The 17,308-nt window shown below is 44.2% G+C and overlaps 1 protein-coding gene across 3 annotated transcripts in view; it reads right to left on the bottom strand.

Annotated features, from left to right (window-relative positions):
• The window catches only part of LOC126262421 (multiple C2 and transmembrane domain-containing protein), a 1,124,939-nt gene that overhangs the window by 157,958 nt on the left and 949,673 nt on the right, over positions 1-17,308 (bottom strand). The gene's annotated exons all lie outside the window — the stretch shown is intronic.

Below are 17,308 nucleotides of genomic sequence, written 5' to 3'. Positions count from 1 at the left end.
ACTTCCCAGTCCCATCGACCGAACATAGCAGCCACAGCTTGCGCTGTATGCGTCCGCGCATTGTTGTGCAAAATGATGGGTGGGTTGCGCAGAAAGTATCGCCACTTCTTTCGCAAAGCCGGCAGCAGGTGATGCTCCAAAAACGAACAGTAATACTGTGCACTGACGGTCTGTCGCGGAGGAACGTAATGCGTTAGGATAACACCATCACAGTCGTACACGAGAATCACCATAACTTTCACCATACTGGGGCTCTGACCCATAATGATGCCATTTGTTGGATTGACGTTTCAGTTTTGACTTCGTAACATTCGCTTCAGAACTGTTCCAGAGATTCGACAGGCAGTAGACTGCTCCATTCGCACCAACAGAACGGGCTCTGCTAACGGCATACTACGCCTTCCACATCGCTGGCAACATGTTCTACACAACGCTGGTGACTTCTCTGCAGGACAGTAACAGGTTCAAACATGTAACTTTTTTGTACCGGTTGTGAATAAATAGTTTCAACTATTTAAGTTCCAACCCTCGTATTCTTTGTTGGTTTAAATATTTATAATTTCATTTGTTTAGTGAACTTTTCAAATTAAAACAGGTTATAGTGGGTCCACAATCGATTATACTGAGATGAGAAAATGGTTCAAATGGCTCTAAGCACTATGGGACTTAACATCTGAGGTCATCAGTCCCCTAGAATTAGAATTACTTAAATCTACATAACCTAAGGACATCACACACACCCATGCCCGAGGCAGGATTCGAACCTGCGATTGTAGCAGCAGCGCGGTTCCGGACTGAAGCGCCTAGAACCGCTCGGCCATATCGGCCGGCTGAGATGAGAACTAATGGTTGGAAACCCATATTCATTATGTTATGGACAAACGCAACATACACCGCATAACATATCACGGTAATTGTTCAAAATAACGACGGTCGGTGTTCTCGCAGGAACATCAGATAGTTAGGTGGTCTTAGACAACGTCCACCCATCATTGCTGGCGCTCACCGTTGTGGGTGGCGTGGGGATTGTCGTCACTCCAGATATGGCTGTTGCCACTGTTGAAAACGCCATCATGGGTGAATGAGGCCTCGTGTGTGAACAATACACACTGTTAAGAAGCTTGGCATTACAGCATTGCTGTGGATAATCCATTGACAGAAGTGTACCTGGGGCTCAAAATTCGCTGGTCCCAGTGCTTCCACATGTTCTTTATGATGGGGGTGAAATACCTGTTCTACAAGTACTCTCCACATTGAATATTTTGAAGTGTGCATTTAAAAGTCAAGTTAACGTGTGCTTATTGCTGGGCAGTCGGCCACATGATCTAACACCATCTGCTGAAAGCCTGGTGTTAGGACAGGGCTTTGGCGGAAAGCTTGGCCGGCTCTCTGTTGTGGGTACGACGCCGTTTCTCATGAGTTGGCACCCACGGAGATAAACTCCTTACAGTTGGGGTGACGCCTTTTGGGAAAGCGTTCTCTGTAAATTCGTCCTACTTTACGGGCACTACATCCATCCTCGCCGTGCATGTCTGGCAACTCTCGTGACGGGTAACGTTCCGTCTTTTGAGTATGCGTCATGCCCTGTACACAGTAACACACCTCACCATGGACACATCATGAGCTGTCCGAGGCAGTGGACAACTGACGCCGGCCGAAGTGGCCGAGCGGTTCTAGGCGCTACAGTCTGGAACCGCGCGACCGCTACGGTCGCAGGTTCGAATCCTGCCTCGGGCATGGATGTGTGTGATGTCCTTAGGTTAGTTAGGTTTAAGTAGTTCTAAGTTCTAGGGGACTGATGACCTCATTAGTTAAGTCCCATAGTGCTCAGAGCCATTTGAACCATTTTTGACAACTGCCACCAGGGATAGTGGTGTGCATGCGGCACAGGTTCAAGTGCTGGTGCGAGGCTGTACGCTGTTTATCACAAACTGCCTGTTTCAGTGTACGACAGACATTAGGGACCGTAGAGAGAGTGCAGCAGGGTGTCATGCGCCGTTGCCATGCAGGCATTGAGATTGGTGATCGTCGCTTTGAACTGTTACTATAAGCTGCGTTTTTATGCGGTATATGCTTTGTGTATCCATAACACAATAAATATGCAGTTCCTACCATTGGTTCCCTATCCAAGCATAATAGTTTGTGGATCCGCTACCACCTGTTTCAATTAGAACCAAAAGGTCTTACAACACCCTGAATAGACGAGTTAAAAATCTTATTTTATATGATCGTGTAGGCCTAAGTCTTCGTGACCAGTTAGTTAAAATAAAAGTGTTTTGAATATGGTAACACGTCATATTGTAAAATAATTGCTATTCAATAAAGCCATCTACGAAGACTTATCCCACATTCACAGTTCACCTTGCACACTACAGGATAATGCAGAGCAACTATCCTGTCCTTGGTGGAGCCTAATGCGTCTTCGCCGGGTTAGTATGCAGCCTGTCTTCTACAGCAGTTGTAACATCCAGTTTGTGTTAGGTTCCACCAAGGACAAGACAGATGCTATCCACACTGCCCGGAGTGTACGAGGTGGACTGCACGAGGAAGTCTGCATGGGCGAGACCGGGAGCACGAACACTGCAGTGGCCGAGCAACACGACTGCGGCAAGAAAATAAAACTCAATGAAACTTGCGTACCCCCCCCCCCCCACCTTCCCAAGCAGCCAATGTTAATTCGTTAATATCGCGTTCTTTAAATCAAAAAGTGTGTGGCATCTGAACAGGCAACTCGCTTCCACTGTTACGTCGTCTAATCAGGAAGATCTTGTTGTGCCGTTTGTTCAGTATTGGGACACTTACAAGGCATGTACTCTGGAGTAGCATCTGCAACTATGTATGATAAATGGTATGTTCGTATATACAATCCTGGCTGCACGAAATGTACTGTATGCTTGGATATGCAAATGATTAGCAGTTCAGCTCAACCGTACAATCTACATAGTAGTAACACCATCTGCATTCTATATGTAAGGAACGGTTGCACAGCGGGTTTCTCATTCAGAAATCACATTGTGATGTTATTTGTTTGTGAGAAGATCACGTCATACCTCGCGTCAGTAGGATAACGTCTACCAGCATGTATCATAATTCCACAGCAGCACGATCGTGGCATATCGAGACTATGTTTTATCGTTCCGCGATATTTCTGCTTGCGGTGGCCAGGATCTTACGAGTCTCATGCGGATACAGAGAACTATACTAAGCGCCATGGAGGATCTGAATGATACCACTCGACTAGCGCCTGAGAGGACGGGTATATTGAACTCTCGGCTGTGGAGAGTCGAACAGTCATGACGTGTACCTTGGGTCAGCTAATGGTCAGGTCTGCAGCAAGACAAGCATCTAGACAGAGCCAGCCGCTGTGGCCGAGCGGTTCTAGGCGCTTCAGTCCGGAACGGCGCTGCTGCTACGGTCGCAGGTTCGAATCCTGCCTCGGGCATGGATGTGTGTGATGTCCTTAGGTTAATTACGTTTAAGTAGTTCTAAGTCTAGGGGACTGATAACCTCAGATGTTAAGTCCCATAGTGCTTGGAGCCATTTGAACCATTTGAATCTACACAGACAGTGCAGCGACGTCGAGCACCATAGACTGTCAGCACAGCCACCATTGTTGTGGCTTCTCCTGTGGTGACCACTGGAAGAGGTACGACGACAGTGGTGCTCCCAACTGCAAAACTGGACACAGGAGCTGCTCCACATCAGCTGTATACAGTACCGCGACGGAAGCATCCGTGTGTGCAAGCGCCAGAGGAAAAGACAACCGACGCTGTAAGACTTCGTTCGTCAGCGTCATAGGGGCCCAGCATGTGGACTGCCACTGAGTTCACAACACTAACACCTCAGGTTCGCAGAGCAGGTAGTTTGGATAGTATGCGCTACACTTTTGACGTGTTGAAGCTAGTGGCTCTTTCTTCAAGATCTCCATCAGCTAATCTTTCAACAATTATCTTTCAATAACGCAAGACGGCATGTTGCCCGTGCTTTCCTGGTCTACCTCGATGCAGAGGGTGTTCGATCGTTACTCTAGCTAGCGTGTCCTCTAGAACTGTCATTCAGCGAAAGAGTGTCTGAGACACTACCTTTTCGAGTCACAACGACTGATGAACTGTTGCTTAGAGCTGAAGAAACATGGAGTGACGTACCCGAAGAAGTCATCCAAACCCACTTCGACTTGATGTGACGCCGCGAAAGTGCCACTGTTTGTGACGTCCCTGTGTACTAAATTTCACACACTGTACACCTATGAATCATCTAAAAATGTAATCTTGTATTCTCCTTGATCTACGAAATACCGAAAATAAGTAAAATTTCTTTATTTGCTACCATTCTTGTGTTGCAGTTTTAATGTCCAGCAATGTATATTTCCCACAACGTTGTGCACCCTTGCCAGTTTATCTTATGGAAAAGTCACATAGAGATTTAGGTAGTGTCGCGTACACAGAGTACACAAGGGTGGTGCATTAGCGGAGCTGCCATTAGCACGTGGTCAAAATGCTTCCAAGTGATTATGGCCGCACGACGGGAACGAACAGACTTTGACCGTGGCGAGGTAATTGGGTTAGACGCATGGGACATTCCATTTCGGAAATCGTCAGGGTATTCAATATTCCAAGATCCACAGTGTCAAGAATGTGCTTAGAATACCAAATTTCAGGTTTTGCCTCTCACCACGGACAACGCTGTGGCCGACGGCCTTCACTGAACGACCGAGAGCAGCGGCCATTGCGTAGGCTTGTCAGTGCTAACAGACAATCGACACTGCGTGAAATAACAGCAGAAATCAATGTGGGACGTACGACGAACATATCCATTATGACAGTGCGGCGAAATTTGGCGTTAATGGGCTATGGCAACAGACGACCAACGCGAGTGCCTTTACAGCACGACATCGCCTGTAGAGCCTCTCCTGGGCTCGTAGCCATATCGGTTGAACCCTAGACGACTGGAAAACCCTAACATGGTCACATGAGTTCAGATTTCAGTTGGTAAGAGCTGATGTGGGGCGCAGACTCGACGAAGTCAAGGCCCCAAGTCATCAACAAGGCACTGTACAAACTGGTGGTGGCTCCATAATGGTGTGGGCTGTGTTTACATGGGTCCTCTGGTCCAGCTAAATAGATTACTGACTGGAGGCGGTTATGTTCGGTTGTTTGGAGACCATTTGCAGCCATTCATGGACTACATGTTCCCAAACAACTATGAAATTTTTATAGACAACAATGCGCCATGTCACCAGTCCACAATTGTTCGCGACTGCTTCGGAAAACATTCTGGACAGTTCGAGCGAATGATTTGGCCATCCAGATCGCCCGACACATTATCGAGAGGTCAGATCGTGCACAAAATCCTGCACTGGCAATACTTTCGGAATTATGGACGGCTCTAGAGGCAGGATGGTTCAATATTTCTGCAGGGTATTTGCAACGGCTTGTTGAAGCTATGCTACGTCAAGTTGCTGCACTGTGCCGGGAAAAAGGTGGTCCGACACGATATTAGGAGGTATCAAAAATGGTTCAAATGACTCTGAGCACTATGGGACTTAACTTCTGAGGTCATCAGTCCCCTAGAACTTAGAACTACTTAAACCTAACTAACCTAAGGACATCACACACATCCATGCCCGAGGTAGGATTCGAACCTGCGACTGTAGTGGTCTCGCGGTGCCAGACTGTAGCGCCTAGAACCGCTCGGCCACTCCGGCCGGCTAGGAGGTATCCCACGACTTTTGTCACCTCAGTGTTTATTTCCCACACCGTTATACCCCTCTGTCAATTTCTCTTGTTCTGCATTACAGAGCGAAGAAGCCTCCGACGTTCATCTTCGTGGATGAGGCACGACATATTGTTTCATTTGAGATAGTGCATTGATTAAAGCCTGGGATTCTCCTTCAGAAAGAGTGGAGTCTGATTGCCAGTCCGCAATCAGGATTTAATTATAGTTTCTCTTCATCACTAAGTACTATGTCGAATTGCTTCGTTAGATTTTGTGCCCTGTCTTGTCCAATATGTATTAGCTTTTGATACGCTTTTAATGACCTCATCGACGATAGGGCGTTAAATCCTTATCTTTCATTCTTGCTTCTTCCACATCTGACATGTAATGAACCTTGCCGTTCCTGGGATCGTCGTTCCCAACTACTCGACCTTCACATGCTGCCCTTTGACATTATATCTGACACCAGCAGCTTCTTTATTCTTTGCAAACAGAGCCGACCGATAGTTCTCCCTATTCCAGAAAACTCGTCGTATACCTTTGGAACGGCTTGACTTGCAAAATGGAGGGACGGATATGACTCTGGGTGCCGTATTAATCCTCAAAACAGCAGTAGCTGTGAAGGAGCGACTACAGGAAAAGGTAATTTGAAGTTTGGGGCACATGGGGGTGACGCCAACCTGTCCAGATAGTCGCCCTATAGCTTATGTGCCTGCGCACTTACATCTAGTGATCATTCCTCGGTGAGATGTTAACAGAGACATCGCCGTGAAGTTAGAAGTTGTGAATAAACGGATGTTTCCACTAGCGCCACGTCGAAACAAATACATAGCTGTGGACTTTGAGCGTGGCAAGGCCGTTGGCTGGCACGAACGTCAGTTCAGCCGTGATAATGCGGCGTAGGTGGGCTGTTGAGGTAGCCGCACACCGACAGCATTAGTGTAGGCAACATGGCTGTTTCCTGACCACGAGTACCAGTGTACAAATACCAGGTAGCAGCAGCTTTTTTTTTCCAAAAATTGGTAACTATTATTTCTAGCCGTTATTGTAATATGATTTAAAAGAGATTGGCAGTCATCAGTTTTCCACAACAAATGTCTTTTCCCTCCCTTCTCTTACTGACAACACCGAGCGAGATTTCTTGTTTTAAAACATGCAATGGTTTAATATGAACGATTCTATTGTCTCAGGTACGCGGAAGCATTCTTAATCTGTCAACAAAGCACCTGCGAGTAAACACAGCGTGGGGCGCTAGTGTGTGTGTGTGTGTGTGTGTGTGTGAAATCTTATGGGACTTAACTGCTAAGGTCATCAGTCTCTAAGCTTACACACTACTTAACCTAAATTAACCTAGGGACAAACACACACACCCATGCCCGAGGGAGGACTCGAACCTCCGCCGGGACCAGCCGCACAGTCCGTGACTGCACCGCCTTAGACCGCTCGGCTAATCCGGGGCGCTTGCGATCGATTTCCTATTTTGAATCCTAAATGCGTCTGTTGTACTGAAATCGTATGTAGGGTGGTCAGAAAAAATCTGAAAAGCATGTAACGGTGTTACACTGTGGGTTGTGCTGAGAAATAATGGTTAAGAAAAAATTCGTTACGGTGAGTCATTTTCCTGTTAATTAGCATTCAAATAAGCACGCCAGGCCTTTGCGGGCAAGTCCACGTGGCCCGCCAGAGACGGTTTCACCAAACGTGTCCTTCGTTTGGTTTTCTGAAACCGAACAACACAGCGACATAAAGACAGGGAGTGGGACGGTAATAAGGATCGAAGTCGAGCCAAAGGCTAATGAAAACAACTGACAATAATTGTATCTGGCGAGCCGCTTGAATTTGGGCGTGCAATGACCTGATCGGCTAACTTAAATGCTAGTTAACTAGGAAACGGCGCAACGAATCGGATTTTTTTCTTAACAACTATTTCTCAGCACAACCTACACCGCAACACCCTTACAAGCTTTTCACGCTGTTTCTGACCGCCCTGTATATTTCTGGATCGTTGGTTGTGGTGACAGACGGCTGTAGAAGTGCTCGAGGTCTAGGTTAAGCTGAAAGGTGATAGTTCCGTTTCAATTCGAATGTGAATGCGAAAGTTTAATTTTAGTGACACACTCATTTGCATTGTAGCCCGAGGTGTAAGTTAATCTGAAAGCGGACTTGTCATCAGTTGGCGAAGCCAAGTAATGTGATAAGAGAATAGCTATAATTCTCGTTACAGCACATATTTTACACTTATTAGTTTTCGATGCGTGGTTGATGCCCGTAATTTGATGAAGTTACCTGTCAAAGTAGACTGGTGGCATCAGTAGGTTCAGTTTTTTCGAGTCTGACCCGAAAATTGCACTACAGATTAAAGTTAAGTTTGTTAATCTATAGAGAACAAAGTTAAAGCCGTAACACGCTGTAATGTAGACTGTTCTGTTTAGTGTCAGAAATTAGATGGACGAAACGCCAAATGCGTACCTATCAACCTCAGTGTTACTCAATCACCTTCCACCTCTGAAGTTAAAAACTTTTAAAGTTATTTAGAATTGTTCCGAAACGAATCTCTCATTGTGCAACGAAGTGGACCATCGAAGCACACTTACTTGGAAAGTAAAACATAATTTCTCGCAACAAGCAAATATAACCTGAAAAAAGCAGGGTGTCGGTTGGCCTTTTCTGTATGGTGACAATAAATAAAAACACCTACAGCCGTCCTTATGTTTTTATTTTATTTTGTCGCTACCAGTTTCGACGCTTCATTGCGTTATCTTCAGGCTGTTTTGATGCGGTACAGGTTGATACGATCCCCCATGCATAACCCATCAGTTACCAGCATTACTGGATTCGCAGATAATCTGAAACTTACTTTGAGTTGACAGTTGATGGTTAGAGTGCTGACACGTAAGTTTCAGATTATCTGCGAATCCAGTAATGCTGGCAACTGATGGGTTATGCAAGGGGATCGTATTAACCTGTACCGCATCAAAACAGTCTGAAGATGACGCAATGACGCGTCGAAACTGGTAGCGACAAAATAAAATATTATCATAAGGACGGCTGTAGGTGTTTTTATTTGTTATCACGATAGTAAACAGCCGCCGTCCCAGAGACGTCCTGCTAAAAGGATGGACATACAAGAGCTTTTCTGTATGGGGTTTCGAGGTATATGTCCATACTCTTTATGGAATGTGAATGAGCCACATAGATCAACTATATCACGCATTGCACAACACATTACTTCCTCATCAACATGAATAATGGAAGAGCGTATGTGCTGCTCATATGTCTCCTATTTTTGAACAATGGTTTGTCATTCACTGGTAACTTGAACGCTATAGGGTGCGAGCGCGTGCGTGCGTGTGTATGTGAACGCGTAATTATACAATTTGAACACTATAATGTTGTTCATTTAGAAAACTGCATCTGTTAGTTTAATGATGCGAGTTCAAAGTTACACAGTCAGTATAAATTTCTGACGCACTTTGTACCCTGCCATTCGAAATGCTAGATACATATCTGCTTTCAAGCGCAGCATTTAGCCATCCAAGCAAGGTAATATAGCAACTCACATTTTTAGCGCTAATCAAGGGGAAAATGTGATCGATATTAAAAAACCAACGACACGCCCCTGGACTGCATTAAGATTAAGAGCCACAGTTGCCCCTAGCAGGCAGAGTCCTGTAGCCATTAGCCAGTTGTGCTCAGTAACTTCCACGGAAGAGAGGATTGCGTGCCTGAGGCTCATTGCTCCAAATGCCATTCACTTTCAACCGCCGACGCAACAGCCGCTCTTATAGTGGCAGAACGTTGTCCGCTTCGGGTATGATTTAACTTTCACAATTACTATCGTTGTTTATGTGACTGGAAACTTTACGGTTGTCACATCAAATTGCAACATGAATGTTGGTGCTAAGGTCACACTGGGTAATATCCGTTCATTCACTACCTTCCCAATTGCTGGGGATGCTTCATAGTTAGTCCATTTTCAAAGTAACTTCCTCTCTCCCCCTTTCTCTGCCCCATGAACCAGGGACTCCACCGTCGTATCTTCCGTGCTTCAAATGTAGCTGCACCTTAGGTACAAGCTTAACAGAGGGTAACGGGGTAAAGGGCAAACTAACATATGGTTGATGAATAGGGACAAGAGCGTTTACAGTTGCAGGGGCAAGGGTTCGAACGACAGACTTGGTCATACTGCGTACTGATAATGGCTGAAAGTAAGGGAAGACTACAGTCGTTATTCCTAATGGCTGAAAGTAAGGGGAGACTACAGCCATTACTGCTAATGGCTGAAAGTAAGGCGAGACCACAGCCATTATTGGTTCAAATGGCTCTGAGCACTATGGGACTTAACATCTTAGATCATCAGTCCCCTAGAACTTAGACCTACTTAAACCTAACTAACCTAAGGACATCACACACATCCATGCCCGAGGCAGGATTCGAACCTGCGACCGTAACAGTCCTGCGGTTCCGGACTGCAGCGCCTAGAACCGCACGGCCACCAGCCATTATTGCTAATGGCTGAAAGTAAGGGAGACTGGAGCCTTTATACTGCCAGAGGAAATCTACTGTATAATTTAATGATAGCATTCTGTTATGTGAACTATTATGGAGGTAAAATAGTCCCCCAGTCGCTTCTCTGGATGGGGTCTGCTCGAGAGGATGTTATCACTGTAGTGGAGAGTGGAATATTAATCTCTTAATCGGCTAGGTTTTATAGAGAACTTGAGAAACGATAGGCTGATGTGAATTATTGGAGTGTGGTGGCAGGAATACGAGGATGTCTAGTCAGGTGTGTACAGGATAATAAATACAAAGGCAAATAGAGATAATCCACGGGTGGGTTTAATAATTATTTTAAAAAATAGGAATTTAGGTGAGCTACTGTGAACAGCATAGTGAATGCTTTATGGTAGCCGAGATACACAGGGGCATGAGAAAGTAAGTTACACGTGTTCTCCTGCGCTAAGACCATTACGCAACTAGACCGGCGCATTGTCAGAAAGGAGTACGTGCTCTGATTGTTCCGGAGACCCAGTTCTGCTGCATTACGGATAAGAGGCTCATCTCAGTGTGAGAGCGAAGTGGTGCGGTAATTGGAAACGTCCTCTACAGTTGAAGTACGTGAGACAGTACAATTGTTGTGGGCAAAAGTCTAAATCAGATTCGCCCAGAAATTTTGGCGGTACATGGAACAATTACAGTGTCGTGTCCAGCCATAGTGAAATGGTGCCAACAGAGAAGACATTATCTTACTCCGTGCGAATTCCATCTTTTTGGTAAGCTGAAAGGACATCTGGAGGGAAAGAGATTTTCCAGCGATGACGACGTTCACACGGCGGTTCTCGAGTGACTTCGTGATCAAGGGGCGGATTTCTGTCGTCAGGGAAGTGAACAACTGCTAGAATGTTTTGACCGTTGTTTACAGAGACCTGAGAAAAAACAAATTCGTGTCGATTGATTCGCTGGGACTCCCTTGAGACGGATGTTCAGCCGCCTGTTTGCAAATTCTTTCAATTGGACGCCACTTGGTACGCCAGTTAGCTACCCCAATAACCCCATTAGGTAAAGGCGACCAATAATTTAAGGTGGAATCCGAACCACGTATCACTGAGAGGCGAAGGCTAGTGTAAAGACAGACTGAAAAATTCCGGTGTCTGACCGGGGTTCGATCCAGCGACCTTACATTCTCCACCTTTTTAATTTTTTTTTTGTATAAACGAAGACTGAAAAATACGTGTCCGATCGACACTCGATCCCGTGAGCTCTCGGTCTTCGGTCTTGGTCTCCAAGCACGCGCTGTACTGCTCTTTTTTTCTTTCAATTAATTTATGCTACATTATAGGAAAGAACTGACACAGTCAGCTTCAGGCTAGGTGGAGACAAGATGGCAAGATGGGGGCAGGCAACGATGCCGCCCCCCCCCCCCCCCCCCGAGGTGATCTCTAATGTGGTAATGACCAGTTCTATATTTTTTATTTTACACATTTATTTATTTCTTTTAGTAAAATATAACTTGATTGACATACATTCTACAATTCTGGGATACAAAAGAAAAATTTTTCTGTAGGAAGAGCACTATGATAGAAGACTCTAGAACAGGGGAAAAAAAACTACCCAACACCTTGACGGTTAAAGACAAGATGCAATATATTAGCAAGCAAAGCACGATAACAAGAAAGCCTCTGCCATTTTCAATTCGCGTTCACCATATATTCACGAAAAACACGGGGGTAGGGATCGTTGTCACACTTGTCTACATAGTGTCCGATGAGCTATACGATCGGATTCGTCTTCGTCCGAGGGAAGACGAAAAGTCCGGACAGAGAGGAAAATCAACCGAGAAAGCAGCTTCAGCTGATCGGGTAAGGAAAGCCAGTTGGTGGCGAATGCAGTGCCAGTGTTCCCGTCCGCAAGAGACAAGCCTGAGTTGTACTGTATCAGGTTGATGACATGTGTCGCGAAGACCAGTCGGGCTAAGATCAATACGATGGAGATGTTTGTTGCTTGAGATCAGACTGTGAATGACCGTATACCGCGATGAGGTGAGTATCATCGGGAGGACGGGAAGATTAACGTGAAACCACCCTGTTTTCCAGGATATCAATGGCGTTGCCATTTCAGCCGGCGGACAGGGATGTTGTACTCTCCAACGAGAAAGGAAAGGTCTGGTGGTAAGGGGTGTCAATGATAATGTCGGCTCCCAGCAAATTTATTATAACGCAAAATTGTGCCTCAATTTACAGCTGGTCCGGCCAACATCTGCGGGGGAGGGGGCAGACCGGCTGATCGACGACACGTAAATAAAGGAATGAGTTGCTCGAGTACATATTAAAAACCACTAGACCACCAAGCCTGACGGAGACTTAGAGACTTGGTGACTAAGAATATGTTTCAAAAAAAGTCAAATAACTGTCACTTTGGAGTACAGTGCAGCATTCAATAAAAATTATTTGGCCTGCTATGATAATGTCTAACTCTTCAAGTTCCCTCGTAGATACAAAACTATGCCCCACCACAGCAGTACAAGTATACAGAGTGTAAAGAAATTACATATTAAAAATTTTAGAACCTTTAAAGGAGGAAAAAAGAAACACTTTTTTATGTGATAAGAAATCAAACGTGCGCGGTTTCAATGCTTATGGTCCATGAAGGTTTGACGCGAGTGCTGTCCAGAGACGGTGTTCAAACTGCCGTGGGATGAATATTGTTTTAGAGATATTTCTGAAAATGTCGTCTTTTACATTAATGCACAACTGGTACTCACCCGCTAATGACTGTCTAAAATGCGAAAAACAACCAGGTGTTTCATTAATAATGACTGCAGCTTCAGCCAAACGGGCAACCAGCTCCGCTGGAGCGTCTATCGGTTTCTCATAAATCAAATGCTGCATCTCCCCCACAAAAAGAAAACTGTATTATGGAAAGATCTGTAAAATGATATTCATCACACAACAGTTTGCACACTCTCTCTGGATATCACTAGCATCACAACCTTCATGGTTATACAGAGTGTTTCCGAAAGGACTTTACAACTTAAAAAATTCATATTCGTAGAGCTGGGTTTAGTATTATTTTGTAGGGAAACACATCGAGTTTTTTTACCTTAAACTAAAGATATATGTAGCTTAGGTTGGTTATCCCGCAGATGTACCGTCGGAAGTCAATTTCTTTCCAAACTCGCTGTAGCATTGCAGGTGTAACTTGCGCAGTGCCGGCGTAAATTATTGCTCTAAGTTCAGGCAGAGAAGCCGGCACAGGAGGTACAAGCACGATATCCTTGATGAATCCCCATTAAAAATAAATCGAGTGGTGTCAGGTCTGGGGAACGTGGGGGCCATGCAATTGGCGCATCACCTGGAAAGCGACCACTGAGAAATTCGCGGACGTCAGCCAGGTAATGGGGTTGTGCACAATCTTGCATGAAGTAAACATTTTGTACCTCGTCATCCTCATCAACCTGTGGCATCAAAAATTGTTGCAACATTATCCCGTTTACGGTTTTCTTGCCACTTTTGTGAAAAGTCGACTCGTCAGAAAAGACGATTTTGTCCAAGAAATGTTCATCTTCATGTAATCGATTTAACATATCCGCTCAGAAGTTCTTGTACGCAATTTTGTCAGTGCCTTATTTCTTGTACGATCGTCAATCTGTGCGGTTTCCAATGCAAACAGTTTCCCAACACACGCCAAACAGTCGTATGTGAGATTTGCAGTTTGCGAGATGCACTCGTGGTCGTATTCGTAGGGTTGTTGACAAAACGTTGTCTCACTCGCCCAACGACGTCTTCAGATGTGCTTGGACGACCTGATGAATTCCCATGTCGTACCGACCACCCTGTTTCTACAAAACATTTATGAATTACCTCTAAGAAAACTATTTATTGACAAAGAGCCAGCACTCATTCAGAAGATATCTTTCTTGTGAAACACAACTGGCTCTTTATTCTTACGAAGTAATGAATGCTATTCTGCAGAGGACATCAAATTGATTTCGTATTTTTAGATTTCGAGGAGGCTTTCGACGCCGTTCCTCACACGCGTCTTCTAATCAAATTGCTAGACTATGAAGTATTGCCTCGGTTGAGTAATTGGATTGGTGATTCCCTGTCAGAAAGGCCACACTTCGTAGTAACTGTCGAAAAGTCATCGAGTAAAACATACGTGATGCCTGGCGTTGCCCGAGGAAGTGTTATAGGTCCTACGCTGTTCCGGATCTGCATAAACGACATAGGAGACAATCTGTACAGCCCTCTTTCAAATAATTCTGTCATTGACCGTCTTGTAAAGTCATCAGATGATCAAAACCAATTGCAAAATGATTAAAACAAGATATCTGTATGGTGCGAAAAGTGGCAATTGACAATAAATAATAAGAAATGTGAATTTATCCACAAGAGTACTAAAAGGAATCCGTTAAATTTTGATTACACGATAAATTTTACAAATATAAAGGCTGTCAACTCCACTAAATACTGAGGAATTACAATTACGAGTAACTTAAGTTGTAACGATCACATAGATAATGTTGTGGGGAAAGCAAATCAGCGACTGCGATTGACTGGCAGAACACTTAGGCAGTGCAACAGGTCTACCAAAGAGACTGCTTACACCACTCTTGTCCGCCCTCTTCTGGAATACTGCTGTGCTGGGTGGGAACCCCATCAGACGGGACTGACTGTGGACAATGAAAAAGTTGAAAGAAGGGAAATTTATTTTTTATTACCGCGAAATATGGGAGAGAGTGCCACGGACATGATACGTGAATTGGGGGGCAATCAGTAAAACAGACATTTTTCACTGCGGCAGGGTCTTCTCGTGAAATTTCAATCACCAACTTTCTCATCCGATTGCGAAAATATTCTGTTGGCGCCCACCTACATAGTGAGCAATAATCATCAGGATAAAATAAGTAGCCGGCCGAAGTGGCCGTGCGGTTAAAGGCGCTGCAGTCTGGAACCGCAAGACCGCTACGGTCGCAGGTTCGAATCCTGCCTCGGGCATGGATGTTTGTGATGTCCTTAGGTTAGTTAGGTTTAACTAGTTCTAAGTTCTAGGGGACTAATGACCTCAGCAGTTGAGTCCCATAGTGCTCAGAGCCATTTGAACCATTTTGATAAAATAAGAGAAATCAGAGCTCGCACAGAAAGGTTTAAGTGTTCGTTTTTTCCACGCTTTCGGGAGTGGAACGGTAGAGAAGTAGCTTGAAAGCTTGAAAGTGATTCGATGAATCCACTGCCACGCAGTTAATTGTGAATTGCAAAGCAATCATGTAGATGTAGATGTAGATATAGGCCCTCAGGGGGGAAACGGTGGATCTGTGACATTTTTGTCATACAAATTGTTTCTTTTGTCTCCTCTGAACACTTCAAATTTTGTATACGTAGTTTTTTTGCAGCTTGTGTACACCTTCTGTAGCTTCACGCCTCCCCAGCTGCAACGTAACATTCACGGTGTTAATAGTAACGTTATCATTTATCATTTTTTCGTTCATAACTTTTGCAGTCGATTCGGCATTACTTGAACAAAATACGTACATCTCTGCTGATGAGTCATTTTCACTTGTTGTAGAAAAAAAAAAAAGAAAACAGATTACTCTCTCCCTTGTTATGGCAGTCGTGCCGCATCCAGCAGACGCAAACTGAAAACTGCATTCCTATTTGTAGCTATTGGAAGCACAAAATAAACCTGATGCAAGATTCGCTGTAGCCTACATCATTTTGAAGTAATTATTAAATTTCACAATATGTTGAAGCAGCCCAAAAAACAGAAAAACTGTGTGGAAGGAGAGGCATGTTATATTGAACTACTTTATCCGCTGGCAATGAGGACACTGAAAGAATGTACAACGAGATAAAATGAAGTATCCAGTATAAGAGAAACGAAAATTTAATTGTGATGAAGGACTGGGATTCGAGAGTAGGAAGAGGAACAGAATGAAAGATAATAGGAGGACGTGGACTACGGGAAAGAACTGAAAGGGAAACTACCTTGTAGAATTCTGCGCTGTGGACAATTTAATCATTGCAGACACTTGGTTCAGGTTTCATATATATTATATAAGGGTAAGACAGAGATTTGGAAGCCAGATTTTCAACTGCATAACATTTCTAGGGGCATACGTGCTCACTGACTATAATTTATTGGTTATGAACTGCAGATTAAAACAAAAAAATGCAGAGAGGTAGGAAGTTATGAGATTGGAACTGGATGAGTTGAGTAAACTAGAGGTTGCTGAGAGTTTCAAAGGGAGTGTTAGACAATGATGAATTGAAATAGTCGAAAAATATAGAATAAAAGAATAATGGGTAGTTTTGAGGCATAACATAGTGATCAAATAGGCAAAAACACAATGTGGAGCACATCGACCAGTAGAAATCCCTGGAAAACACAAATTATTGAATTTATTTGACGATAGGAGAAAATATAAAAATGCAGGAAATAAAATAGGCAAAAAGGAATACAAGCATCTGAAGCATGAGAGTGCACGAAGCGCAGAGTGGTGTAAGCAAGATATGCAAGAGGCGAAGTATAATTCAGTAGAAGCATGCATACAATTTAAACATAATTTAAAATAATTTTTGGTGGCCAACTACATCTTTTCCATCCATGAGTTTCTCAACAAGTGCAGTAGACCATCTTAATGAAAATTTATTGTACTTTAATTTTTGACAATACTTGGTTGTAACAGCCAAGTAACTACCTACTGTGTGAATGATGGATGTATGGAAAGCAGATGTAAGTCTTAAGTCTGTAAATAGTGGAAGTTTAATTTTAAATCTGTAAGTAGGCTGTTTAGGTTTTTATATTGGTAACGCCACGCAGCGCTCTGTATGAAAATCACTGGCTGTGCTGTGTGCAGTCTGTGGCTGGTTTGCATTGTTGTCTGCCGTTGTAGTGTTGGGCAGTTGGCTGTTAACAGCGCGTAGCGTTGCGCAGTTGGAGGTGAGCGGCCAGTAGTGGTGGATGTGGGGAAGTGAGATGGCGGATTTTTGAGAGTGGATGATCTGGACGTGTGTCCATCAGAAACAGTACATTTGTAAGAATGGATGTCATGAACTGCTATATATATTATGACTTTTGAACACTATTAAGGTAA

This window comes from Schistocerca nitens, chromosome 6 (assembly GCF_023898315.1).
Source record: "Schistocerca nitens isolate TAMUIC-IGC-003100 chromosome 6, iqSchNite1.1, whole genome shotgun sequence".
Taxonomy (NCBI): Eukaryota; Metazoa; Arthropoda; class Insecta; order Orthoptera; family Acrididae; genus Schistocerca; species Schistocerca nitens.
This window is presented reverse-complemented; position numbering and strand designations above follow the sequence as displayed.